The sequence below is a fragment of the Hyperoodon ampullatus genome (assembly GCF_949752795.1).
Source record: "Hyperoodon ampullatus genome assembly, chromosome: 18".
Lineage (NCBI taxonomy): Eukaryota > Metazoa > Chordata > Mammalia > Artiodactyla > Ziphiidae > Hyperoodon > Hyperoodon ampullatus.
The window spans coordinates 4,269,649-4,283,029 of record NC_136931.1 but is presented as its reverse complement, the minus strand read 5'-3'; positions in this window follow the sequence as shown (position 1 = coordinate 4,283,029).

Genomic DNA, 13,381 nt, shown 5'->3' with positions numbered 1-13,381 from the left:
TTGGCAGGTGGATTCTTAACCACTGTGCCACCAAGGAAGCCTAACTCTTTCTTTTATCATATTCATTCTGCTATTGAGCCTATCCAGTGGTTTAAAATTTTTCGGTTACTGTATTTTTTAGTTCTAAAATTTTCATTTGATTCTTCTTCATATCTTTTGTTTCTTTGCTGAGACTTTTTATCTTTCCCTTTATTTCAAGAATGTTCTTCCTTACTTCTTGGAGTACTTTTTATAGTAACTACTTTGAAGTCTTAGTTAAGTCCAATACTTTGTTGTCTTGACACTGGTATCAATTGATTATCCTTTCCCATGTGAGTTGAGGATTTTCCTCATTCTTTGTATATTGAGTAATTTTGGGTTGATCCTGAATATATGAATATTACATTATGAGACTCTTGGTCTTGTTTAAATCCTATGGAGAATGTTGCCATCTTTGTTGTAGCAGACACTCAACCAATTTGAGTTCAGATTCTAAGTCCCTACCAGCCTTCTGTGAGTTTCAGTATCAGTTGTGTGTTCAAAGTCTTCATGGTGCTCTTCAGATCTGCCCCTATGTGTCACTCCGTGGCCAGTGTGGGACCTTGGCAGTGTTCTCTCCTGAAGTTCAGTACCCAGAGTCCACAGTATGCTGTTTAGGATTCTACCTACACATGCTCATCTCAGGACTGAGCCCGGGGGCTCATACACACTTTATGGGGTTGTTCTCCTGAGCTTCTCCTGTTCTACAGTCTCCCCAGTCCTTTCCAGTTCCAGGGACCCCTTCTGTTTGGTTTTTCAGCCAGAAAGCAGGGATGTTATTTCTCCTGTTCTGCTACATTCTTCCTGGGACTTAGCTCACATCTGTGACTAAGCAAGAGAAGGACCAAGAGAGAAAAATTCAGTGGAGTTTCCACCTGCTTCAGCTCCTCCAATTGGAAAGGAAGCTTCCATCCCTCAAAGTTTTAGGCATCTGTGGACCCCTCTGCTGCTGGGGATTTGCTGGGAGACTGGGGCGTGAGAGCTCCAAGAAGACAGAAGCACAAAAAAGGCAAAGCCCTGGGCTTGGGCTCACTGCCTCTGAGAATTAGGCAACCGCTTCCCTGCTCCCCAAGCCAGGACCAGCCTTCTGGAGCTCTGCTGATACCTGTTTCTGGATGTCGGGTTATATCCAGTCCAGGCTGGGGGTCCTGGAGTGGGGAGGTGGCAGAATCACCACCATGTTGGTGGTGCCTCAAATTCTGATGATCTTCCCTCCTCGGCCTGCTACTGTTTACTTTCCGGAGTCCTCCAATAGCTGCCCTGTCCATTCTCCCCACGTTTTATAGCCACACTCAGTGGGTGAGACAGGACGGAGTGTGCTCGCTCCATCTCACTCAGAGCCATAAGGAAGCCAGGAGACGGGAGTTTTAGAGACGTTCAACAAAAAGTCCAGATTAAACGGACACACGAGGCAGTCAGAATGTCACTGATGCAGGAGAACTGTGGTTCGTGTGGAGAAGGAGGAAACTAAAAGAATAACAGTTGAAGGATTAGGTAGATGGTAACAGAGGTAACTGATACGCAGCGCCACGTAAAGGCTGATGGCAGGAGCCCTCCCCTTGAGGTCCCCTCACCCCACCGTTACGTATCTAGCCGTGCTCAGCGTGAAGGGGGTTCCTTCTCGCCCACTCAGGCTGCCGGCTTGAAGGGAACGGTTGGACTGTAAGCACATGAGCTTTATTCCTCTCCGTTGGGGGTGTCAGGAAGTGTGTACATAGAGAAGCAGGGACAGATCTCTCGGAGAGTCAGGAGGCTTTAATCGAGCGTATTTGGGGATTTGTATCCAGGTGGTCACCAATGTGTATGGCCTCGTGCTGCAGAATCTGACCTGGGCTTGATAAAGAATTAATCTCTGGGCTTCCCTGGTGGTGCAAGTGGTTGAGAGTCTGCCTGCTGATGCAGGGGACACGGGTTCGTGCCCCGGTCCAGGAAGATCCCACATGCTGCGGAGCGGCTGCACCCATGAGCCAAGGCCGCTGAGCCTGCGTGTCCGGAGCCTGTGCTCCGCAACGGGAGAGGCCACAACAGTGAGAGGTCCACGTACCACAAAAAAAAAAAAAAAAAAAAAAAAAGAATTAATCTCTTAGGGGACTTCCTGGTGGCTCAGTGGATAAGACTCCGTGCTACCAATGCAGGGGGCCAGGGTTCGAGCCCTGGTCAGGGAACTAGATCCCACATTCATGCCGCAACTAAGGAGCCTGCCTGCCGCGACTAAGACCCGGTGCAACCAAATAAATAAATAAATCTGCCCCCTGGAAAGGATCTATTAAGCATTAAAAAAAAAAAAAAAAAAAAAAGAACCTCTTAAAGTAGATCCTCTCTCTCTCTCTCTCTCTCTCTCTCACTCAAATAAAGCAAAGCCTTTATTTCAAGAATAACTCTTTCTTTGTTAAAAGATTTTCTGAATGAGAGGACTGCTGATACCGTTAAGTGTCACTGAATTTCAATCTACACATGTTGACACAGATGAAAGCAAAAACCCTCTGAAAATCGTAAGCAGAACTTTGGAAGTGGCCGTTTTCTCCGGGGTCTCTGATACTGATTTCATCTTTAAAGTTCCCATTGCTCTGTCGACTCACGTACTGAACATTCTTCCAGTGCCTGATATGAATACCATTCAGAATTCGTATAGTACTTCAGCCATTTGCCTTCTTTTTTTCTCGTTTGTTTTATTAGTTCATTTGATCCTTATGACAACAGTGTAAGGCAGACAGGATAGCTGTGGCGTTGCCCTGTATTATTTTTACGTAGCTGTAATTACAGGGAGAATATAAACTTACATCTTGGTTTTTCATTTTCCACTTCTTTTTCATTTAACGTAAGTATTTTCACAATGCCATGTTGTCATTATTGCTCTCTGTCATATTTCAGTGAAGGGCCAGAATTAATGTAGCAGAATTGACATAACTTTCTTCCTGTTGAGCGTTTAGTTTATGTTCACTTTTTTTGCTATTATAAAGCATGCTGCATAGAGGTATTTTGGGCCATTTTGGGGGTTATTTCCTTAGGATAAATTAAATAGATAGACTTAAAAAATATTGTTAAACATGTTTCAACATTAAGGAGGATTTCAAAAGACCACAAATGACCTAGAGAAAGCACCAGTGTGACACAATCACAAGTTTCAGATTTCTCCATGTTGCAGAGCAGGTTTTGTATGTGCCAAGAGATTTAGCCAGAGGGAGGTGGGTGGTGTGTATAGGGAAATGAAGAGGGCATTAGCAAAGGCCCAGTGTGTGTCAGAGGGAGGGAGGGAGGAAACTAGCTTGATTATGCAGAAGTTCTGTCTTGAAGAAACCGACAACCCATGCTTACGTGAGGTTGCTTTTGAATGACCGCAGCATCCCCTCTGCAAGTGGCCATTGGAGAGCTGTGTGGGCAGCCTCGACCAGCTCCAGATGGCAGAGCCCCTTGACCAGCAACCAGAGATGACAATGTCACAGCTAACTGGTGACGGACACGAGCGGGTTTCAAGCAGAGTGCTTACTGCGGCCTCCAGGTGGTCCCCCATCTAGGAGGATTTGCCCAGAGCCTTCCCTCCCACGGGGGCACAGATGTCCGTTTGCATGGCTCTTCGTTTTGGCCCCGGGTTGGTCCAGTGGAGCAAAGCACCAACACCAAAGAGACTGGATGTTGTTCAGTTCCATCCCTCACCTGCCTTGGGTTCTAGGAGAAGGACCAAGTTTCAGAGCTTTTAGGGAGCCTATCCTAATCCGACGGAGTGCGGCTGTCTTCGTGCCAGGGGTGGGGGAAGTATGCAGTTATTTTGCCACGTTACCCAAAAGGATGGAAGGCCAAGTCCGTCTGTATCCAGATCAAATCCGGCTGTCACTGAATCACCAGCTATGTCCTTCTTTTACTAAAGAAGTGCTGCTGCTCACAGAGGGAGGAATGTGCCTAGTAAATTCGAACATTTGGTTATAATGCAACCAACTCAGTAAGTTAGTGGTGAGAATTAATGGAAAACACCTGTCACCAAATTCCTCCTTGCTGCCTTAAATTAGCGGGCTCATCAATTCATTGAAGAATTACCTGGGATGAATTAAACATTAGTAAAGTGCGTAAGGTACATCCAGACCCCGGTGGGAGGTGACTTGAGACTTCGAGCAACTTTGGAAAAACTAAGAAATTTCAAAGTCTCAGACTGGGGAGGACCTGTTGGTTTGTAATCCCTTTCCTTCCTCCCTAATCCAGTTGGGGCTAGTTGAATTCCTGGACCCTTCTGATTTGGGCAATGTGGTGGTGAAAAAGGATTTGCTCTGGAGCCTTCTGCACTGTTGCTGAACCAAGGCAGGCAGAGTCACTAGACTGTAGGGAACTTGTCTCTTCCATGGCCCGTTTCCCCACACTTAGCACAGTGCCTGGCCCGTCGGGGTGGTTTTAATAGGGACCCAGTGAGGTCAGGTGTGCGGGAACCAGCAGATGGCCCCTTATCTCTTTTTCCTGTGAACTGTGAATATTTTAGACCTTTCCTTTTTCCTGGAGGTCATAAAATAAGAGTTATCTTGGATATAACCATTACGACAGCTGCAGCGGAGAAAAACCTGCGATAAGTGTCATAAAATGTTATCTCCAGATGGAATTGGCATGAAACCCTAGAGGTCCAGCAGCGTGTCCTGCTAACAGCGTGCTAACACCTTCTGCTTCCGGCTTCCCTTTTAGAAAGGAGACTCTTGAGGGACCACTCCCGGGGCTGGTGGGGACGGCTGCCTTGCTGGGACTCTGTTCTCCCTTCTGGAGCTATGGAGGACAACCTAGTCCCTTGGTCACATAGCCACTCCTCACAGATTTGAATCCGCTGTCTTTTTTTTTTTGTGTGTGGCCATGTAGCATGTGGGATCTTAGTTCCCCAACCAGGGATTGAACCCACGACCCTCCCACATTGAAAGCGTGGAGTCTTAACCACGGGCCTGCCAGGGAAGTCCCTGAATTCACTGTCTTGTTTCCCAAGTTACTTTACCCCTCAGTAAATCCCCTCGACTTTCTCACCATTGCTCATGTGACACAGTTATCAAGTGGGCCTTTGTTTTCCTTTTCCTGTTGGGGGATGCTCTCTGCTTTTTTACAAGTCTTCCAAACATTTATTAAATTGAAATACTTTTGCCAGTTTATTACGTTTTCCAAAACGATGGATCCTGCTGAGTTGCTTCGGGCTTAACGACTGGGGACAACGAGGCCTGGGTCCCCAGACATGTTTTCTCAGATTTGCTGCCCTAAGAGGATCTGCTTACTCCTTCCAAGGGGTGGGGTTGGACAGAATGTTCCAGGAGCCGCCTGACCGGCGGGAGCAGCAGTGAGTCTCTCCTCTTTTGGGTCAGGTGCTTCTATCAGGGCAGCCCAAGGCCAGTTTCGAGTTTGTTGTTATTGTCGGCATCAAACCCACTGACTCGTGTGGCACGTGTGCCGCCCGAGAACGAGCTGCCTCTCGACAATGGACTTGTGAAACTTTGAGTCAGGAGGTCAGACTCCCTCGCTAATAATTTATGAGTTATTCAGAGACAGAGGCCACACTGTCACCATCTCTTTGCTCCCACAGCAGGCCTGGCACGTGGAAGGCACTTGGCTGGTGCCCAGCGAATGACCACATTCACCGTCCAGGGGCGTCTTTTAGACTCAGCCTCCCCGAGTCTGCCGGAATCTTTTGGGTCCCAACTGTGTCGTTCTCTGAGTTAACTTTCCTGCTGGCTTTCGGCTCCCCACGTTCTCCACCAACAGGTTACTGCACTCAAGTCTGAGTAATTAATGAGGGGGTAGCATAGAGCCGGCCGGAGTCCTTAGCCCATGAGCGGTAGAGACATCTTTCCAAGTTGACGCCGGGGGAGGGGTTCAGCCACCGTCTTTCATCAAATTGAAGACCCCGTCAGTTGTAAGATTCACCACTCTTTTATGCACAAGGAATTAAGATGCAGCGCTGCCACTTAAACTATGACCTCATGCTCTCTTGTCCCTAGAATTTTATTCTGTCTTTCTTGTAAGAACCCTTATAGAATGACTTGGGCATAGATTATTATGAAGCATCCCTCTCGTCCATAATAAAGAGGAAAATATAAGCAAAATAAGCTGGTTAAAGGACTTCTAAACCTTCCTCACATTCAGAAGCCTGTTCTTCTGCAGTTGCCTCAGAGCCGTTGAAGTGCAGCAGGGTTTCTGTAACATACCCTCCTCTCTGCCGTCAACACGCCCTCTATGGGGTGCTGGTCCACTTCCCTTTGGGGAGGAGGGGAGCCCGGGGGGAGGGGGACGAGGTGGGGGCTTGTCGTGTTCTATTCCCTGAGGTGGGTGGTGGACTTAGGGGAGGGTTCACTTTGCGGGAGTTCATTCACTTTGAGTGATGTGACTACTGTTTATGTGTTTTGAATTGATTTTTAAAACTAAAGAATAGAAGAGGCTTCACTCTTGTCTCTGGACAATGACAGCTATATCTCAGGGGGCCAATGCTAAGGCACATCTGATTTCAGAGATCTTAAAAAGCCAAAAAAACGTGCATTTTAGGATAATGAAATATAGTATTGATGAAACCACCTAATTACACAGTATTCAGGCCACATTTTTCTGTTTTGTCCTCGAAGCTGTAATGCGTTTGTCTAGTATCTTGCTAAAACCCTTGTGCTGTTTCCACAGTATTCCCTTGATTGATGGGTCTGTAAGGCGCGCACACACACACACACACACACACACATGCGCGTGCGAGTGAGGCTCTAGAGCTTAGTTTGGCATCAGGCTCTGACGTTGGTCCTCCCCGCTTCCCGGTCCTGTTGCTCAGAGCCATCCTGCTGCTGACCCGGGTGTCCCCTGACGTGGCTCTCTCTCTCTCTTTCTCTCTTTCTCTCTCTCTCTCTCTCTCTCTCTCTCTCTCTCTCATCATCTGCTGTCTTCCCTTTTGAAACCAGGTTACATATGTCCCTCTCCCTCCCCCACCCGTCCTCTCTCCTTCCTTGAGGACGAGAGGTCATGGCTCAGAGACACCCTGCAGAGGCTGTGGGTTGTGATTCCTCACCAGTTGCTCAGTTCCCGTCTCCTTAACCAGTGTGGGCTCTCATCCCGATGAAACCCCTGGAGTTGGTGCCTCAGGCAGGACTTTGGAGGCGCCCCTTCCCTGCACCCCTCCAGCTCTAGTTCTGTTCTGATCACCAAATCAGAATGTTGGCGCAAGTGCTCTTCAGAGAATTCTGCCGTGAATGGTGGTGATTGGTGCTTGACAGAAGCCCTGGGGGACATCTGATGTTTGAGGGAGATGGACCCTCATGGGCATATTATTAACTCTGACGTCTCCAGGTCTGTGACGCTCCATCCCTGCACCACCAAGGAGATCTTACCTTCACCCAGTAGCGTGCTCCAGCTGACAAATACCTGCTCCAAATGCATATAACATATGCTTTCAGATTTTTGGAGAACCATTTGAAAAATGTATGTTTCAGCATCTCTGTATCTTTTACAGAACCTGTTAGAGACTTCCACTGTAATAATCAGTGTCTTTTCATAGGAGGATCTTCTTGACAAATTGATTTTTAAGTTCGGTATTTGGATAAAGTTCATGTACAGATGAGTTTGTCAGAATGAAAAGAATTTGTGACCCGCTGTAATTCCCATTTTTGCTTTGGCTGCCAGGAAGCTCCACTACATTCGTTGCCCGACTGCAATAATGGGTTTCAATCCCACTGGCCTGAGGTTGCCCTAGATCCACATTGACTGGACTTAAATCTACGTCTGAACAGTTGCGCGAACACACTGACATCTGAAAGGATGGTGACACTTCTTATTTGACACGCATTCATTCTTTGGAATGACTATTGTCTCGTAGCCCCCAATAGCCCCACATTTCTTCGTGATTCCAAGGCAGTGTCAGTTATCCCAGCCAGAAAGCGCTGAGCGGATTTATCCATCAGGAGCTGTAGGGCTGCGCTGTGACCAGCCCCTGGAGGAGGCAAATGCAGGTCCTTGTTATGGTCTCGCTGCAGGAGAGGTTCTGAGCGACAGGAAGCGGATTTCCACAAGCCTCAGTTGTGGCTGCGGGTCCACCTGGGGCTCCTCCTCAGCCCCGCCTCCCTGGCCAGCCCGCAGGGTCTCTCTGTGACCTGTGGCCTCAGAGGGGGAGGGGTGCCCGGGGAACAGATGCAGATGGAGCTGCAGGAAGAGCCTGTGTGCTGTGAGGCTGATTGTTTGTGGCAGGCCGGGGAGGTGTGGAAGTGATACCTACACCCCGTGCTGCTGGGACCCTGCCAGGGCACAGGCGGGTGCATGGGGAGGGGAGGAGGACCCTGCAGAACCTTGAGGTTTGCAGTCCATCCATCGTGTCCACAGTGGTCTCTACAGGGCGAAGGATGCAGCAGCGGGTTGAAAGGTCTCCCTTATTTCGTCTCCCTCTCCTCTCCTCCATCTATTCCAGTGAGGCACAGTTTTCCTGGAAGCCGTGCATTATTAAGTAATTTCATAGCTGAACCGAAACAGATAACAGTAATCTAATCATCGATCAAGTTCACTTGTCTCCCCTCATCCCTGCAGCCAAACCCAGACCACCTGTCGACCTTCCGTCAGGTCCATTTGAAGTAAAACACTCCTCAGGAGACCGGAGAAGGCCCTCTTCCCTGGGGTCCCCTGCAGGTTTGTAGCTGTCACAAGAGGGACAGCCACTAGCTAGGTGCCAAACAAACATCCGAATTTCTCTCGCCGTTGAAATGGTAAAAAAAAAAAAAAAGAGTTTGCCTTTTGACCAAGACCAGAAGGGCATCCACGAGAATGGAGACGGGATTTTGTCGGCCTGGTGGGACCAGGAGCTTCTTCTCCCTCATCTATTTCCAAATCTTTCTCTAACGATACATTTATGATAAAGGGAAAAGAAAACAAAATAATCTCCACAAGCTTGACTTGAGTGCTGGGGAGAATCCGTCTAACCGATGTGTGTGAAGTCCTACATCAGGTTCTCGGCTCCAGTGGCAGGGAAGGTGTTTGTTGGGCGTGACCCGGGCTTGCCTTCTAGGCCAGCGGTCCCCAGCCTTTTTGGCACCAGGGACCGGTTTCGTGGAAGACCATTTTTCCACGGACTGGGGGCCGGGGGCGGGGGTGATGGGGAGCCGCAGATGAAGCTTCGCCCGCCCGCCCGCCCGCCGCTCACCTCCTGACGTGCGGCCCGGTTCCTAACAGGCCGCGGCCCGGTACCGGCCCATGGCCCGAGGGCTGGGGACCCCTGTTCTAGCGCACAGCACAGACTGGGGAAGGCGATTCGGCAGCCCCAGCAGAGCCTCACTGCTGTGCAGGCCTCTGACCCTCAGCTCCACTTCTGGAGATGGACCCGCAGGAGAGCATCAGAGAGGCTGCTGCAGGGCCCACGTGGTGACTTGAGAGCCTGGGCTCGGCGTTGACCTGAGTTTGGACTCTGGGCCCTGTCACTTCCTAGCTGTGTGCGGGGGGCCTCCTGCGTCCCCACCCCCGCCTCGGTTCTCTGATGCTGTGCGAGGAGGGGCGGTGGGGATGGAGGGAGCCAGCGTGGGGGGTGCTGGTCCGCTGAGGCTTGCCGTCTCTTCTTTTGGTGGGAGGAGCAGCACGTCTGGTGGCTCTGGGACAGTCAAGGAGAGGGAGCTGCCTGAGACGGATGGCAGAGGCAGAGCTCCAGAAGGTTCCGGAGCCTCCCCCGGCCCCGGGAACCTGTGGGATTGCCCAAGGTCAGCCTGCGGGAGGGGGGCTCACTCTGGGCGCCCCGGGTGCTGGGGAAATCAGGGTTTGAGCAAAGCCCCTGGGGATGTGGCGCAGCAGCCACAGAAGGCAATCTCCTTCCGAGTTCCTGCCACAGCTGGGGCCACGTGGTGGGGGGATGTGGGCGGGAGGCGGGGCAGGAGCTCAGGAAACCTCCCCCCGAATGCGCCGGCTGGGACCACCTCCCCTGGCCCCCTTGCGCTCGTTCTCTTCTGCAAAGTGCTGCCGGCCCATCACCCTGAGAACCCAGTCGAGGCCCCTAGTGTCTCACCCGGCCCCCCTTGCCAACCTGCTCCCTCCTCAGCCTTCCCATTTCCTGAACTTTCCCAAGTCATGGCTGCCGAGGGCCTCTGTATGGGCTGTTCCTCCACCCAGACCCCTGTCCTCTGCTCAGAAGAGAGCCTTCTCCAGCCTTCTCGAGCCTTCTCGGCTGGCCCGGCCCCCCTCCATCTCAGCTCAGATATCTACCTCCCTGACCTCCAGTCCGAAGAAGCCCCCTCTCGGCGCTCAGAGACATGGGCTGACTTAGAATTTTAGCCTAATTTGATTGGTAGAAGCTTCTGCCATAGGGCCTAAGAGGTGAATTGTAAAGATGCGGTTGCAGGAAGGTCTGTTTGGCAGCAAGTCTGTAGAAAGCATTTTTAATATCCACGCTGTCTGTTTGCAGAGATTCCACTGTGATTTAAAACCCTGAGTCTCGGAGCCTGTGGCCCTGCAGTGGGTCTGGGGACCTCCTTGTACACAGGACAGAGCGGAGGGATTGAGTGCAATCCGCAGACATGTTCTCTTTGGTCCATGATGTGCTTTGAAATAAATTTGAATTAGTTGCCAGTGTTGAAGAGTTGAAAGATTGCATGAAGCGGATTTCAGCACTTTTATAGAAAGCTCTTTAGATCTGATCCCACTGGGCCCACGATCCTGAGTGGCAGCCGCTGGCTGGCCCTACTCGGGGACAGTGCAGTCAGTCCCCACTGGGCCCACTTCCTCTCTGTTCTGCAGCTGGGAGAGCACAGGTAGTCGAGTGAGGTGTGTGATCCTGGTGTCTTGAGAGTGACCGTCACCTTGTCCTGGACAGAGGCCCGTAATTATGTTTCCTTCCTGGAGAAAGAGGGTGGGGTCACTTCCAAGGCCCTTAGCATGAGTGACCACTTCACCTGCATCTCAGCTCCGGGAGCAAGGTTGGCTGAGAGATGAGATCCCGGGCAGAGGGACCTGCACTCTGCAGCCCACGCTGCCCACATGGCGCCCAGGACTGGGCCCCCCGTCACTTTTGCTTCCTCTCCTGCAGGGCCAGGCCCCTCACCTTGTCCACTCCTTCCTGAGCCCACAGAGGAGGCTTCTGGGAAAGGATGACTCATGCACTCCCCGAATTTCCAAGCTAGAAAGGCGCTGGGAGAGCGCCTTGGGCCGGACCAGAAATAGCCGTAACAATTGGGTCTGATCTTGCCCCTCCTGTGCTGTCACGTTCTGCTCTGGTAAATAGATGCCACCCTTCAGACCAACCACCTGAAACGTTGCAGATACAGTAACTTGTTTCCTTTTCCTCTGAATTCTTATTGATTGTAAATTCCACTGTTAAAGATAATAAAATAAAAAGGGGCGGTTACCTCGGTGCCAGCACCGTAATATATTTCTATCTCCTTTTTCAGTCCTTTTTCATATGTATACGTGATTGTAATTACAGTACAATTAAAATTCATTCACTTCAGTATTTCTAGCACCCAAAGCAAGAGGTTGGCATGCAATAGGATTCAGTAAATATTTGTTGATTGTGGAATATTTGTTTACATAACTATAAAGTGAGCAGTTTTCTAATTGCATCACACACTGATTACCATTACATCAAGTTTTTAGAATATATTTGCCACTTTACTATATTTAGATTTTTTTTCCCTATTTTTCAGGACTATAAATAATGTTGTAGCGAGCATTTTTCTCCACATAACTGTTTTTGACTGTTTAGAATTATTTTCTCAGAATAAATTCCAAGCACTTGAATTCCTGGATCAGAGGAGAGAAAAATAAGAATTATAGACATTGCTTCCTAAAGTCTCATTTATCCCTATTGCCGGTTGTTTGAGAATATATTAGTTTTATCTTAGTCTCATCTGCTTTTGGGTTATAATTTTCAAATTTTTGCTTATTTTGTAGTATAAGCAGGTACCTAATTGTTTTGATTTGCCTATCTATATGTGTGGTTATTAGTATGGGTTGAAGAATTGTCTAAGCACTTAATAATAATATTTCCTCTTGTGTGCCATGCCTATTTGAGTAGTTTGTGTATCTATTAGAATATAGATTTTTAGTTGGATGTGGGTGAATTTATCATACAGATATGATTAGCTCAATTTTCCTATCATAGTGGCTGCAAACATTTTCCTAGTGTGTGATTTTCCATTTTTAATATCTGGTGAGTCATTATAGGTGTTATTTTCTGTTCTTTGGAGAGTCCGTGAGTGTGGTTGCCAGAAGGACCTTAGAGATCTAACCTGACCTCAGTGTCTGGCGGGGACTCTGGCCCAGAGAGCAGAGGCCACAGCTCACCGGCCCCACCAGCGAGAAGGGGCCAGGGCTGCCCTGGCCCTGGCCCACGACTCCTTAGTCTGTGCTGCCACCTGAGCTCCTAAGACTCCCTGTTGCTCTCCTGGCCCAGAAAGTTCTTCTGAGCTGAGGTGTATGCGTCTCTGTTTTGGACCAAGGTGGGCTTTGTAGGACTCTCCAAAGGGGGGCCGTTGCCACTCCAGTGGCACGGAGCCAGCCATTCCATCCTTCTGACTCAGGGCATCTAAAAATATCCTGGGCTGGGGAATTTGGAGGAGCCCGTAATCGATTCGTGAACATTAAGCTCTTAACAGGCAGTGAATGCAGCTTTGATATTGAATTACCCTCAGAAGATGCATTAGTTTCACAGTATCGGCAGCCACCTGTCTGCCAGGTGTTGTCCTAGATATTTGGGGTCTGTAGAGGTGGAGGATAGGGACAGTGCCCAGGATCAAGTTGGACTCTTATATCAGGAGGGCTCTGACTTACTGCTTAGCTGTCTGCCCATCGTCATGGGGGAGGGAGCCCCAGAACTGGTAGGTGACCCCTGAACTGACCAGCAGGAGACTGGTTTAGAAGCGAAGATCCTAATCCCAGCTCTGCCTACACCGTCGACTTCCCGACTCTTAGAGCGTGTTCACGGTCAGATCTGGTCATCCATTCAGCAAACGTACAGTGGACACTTAGTTAGGACTCTGTGCTGGGCACTCGCGTTGCTACAAAGGTGGCTGAGGCATGGGGTATCCTCAGGGGATTGTACTTCAGTGGGATAAACAGAAATACCCACATCTACCTATCAAACAAGCAGACTTAGAAATGAGTGTCAGTAAAATGCCAGTGGGGCCACACAGGGATCAGTACATAGTTTGCACAGGGTTTGAGTGAAGCTTCTCAGAAGAGGTGGCCCTAAGCCGAGCCTCGAGGGATGAACAGAACTCCGGTTGGGGCTGAGGGAGGAAGACAGGGGAGAAGGGAGAGGACCGTCCAGCTTAAGGGGTGGAGGAACAGACACCAGAGGTGGATGCCATTGCCCAGGGTGGCCGTAGTGCAGGGAGGGGGCAGGGAGGAGGAGGTGGGTCCAACGGCAAATGCTGCTTAGAAACCATCAGAGGGAGGGACTTCCCTGGCCATC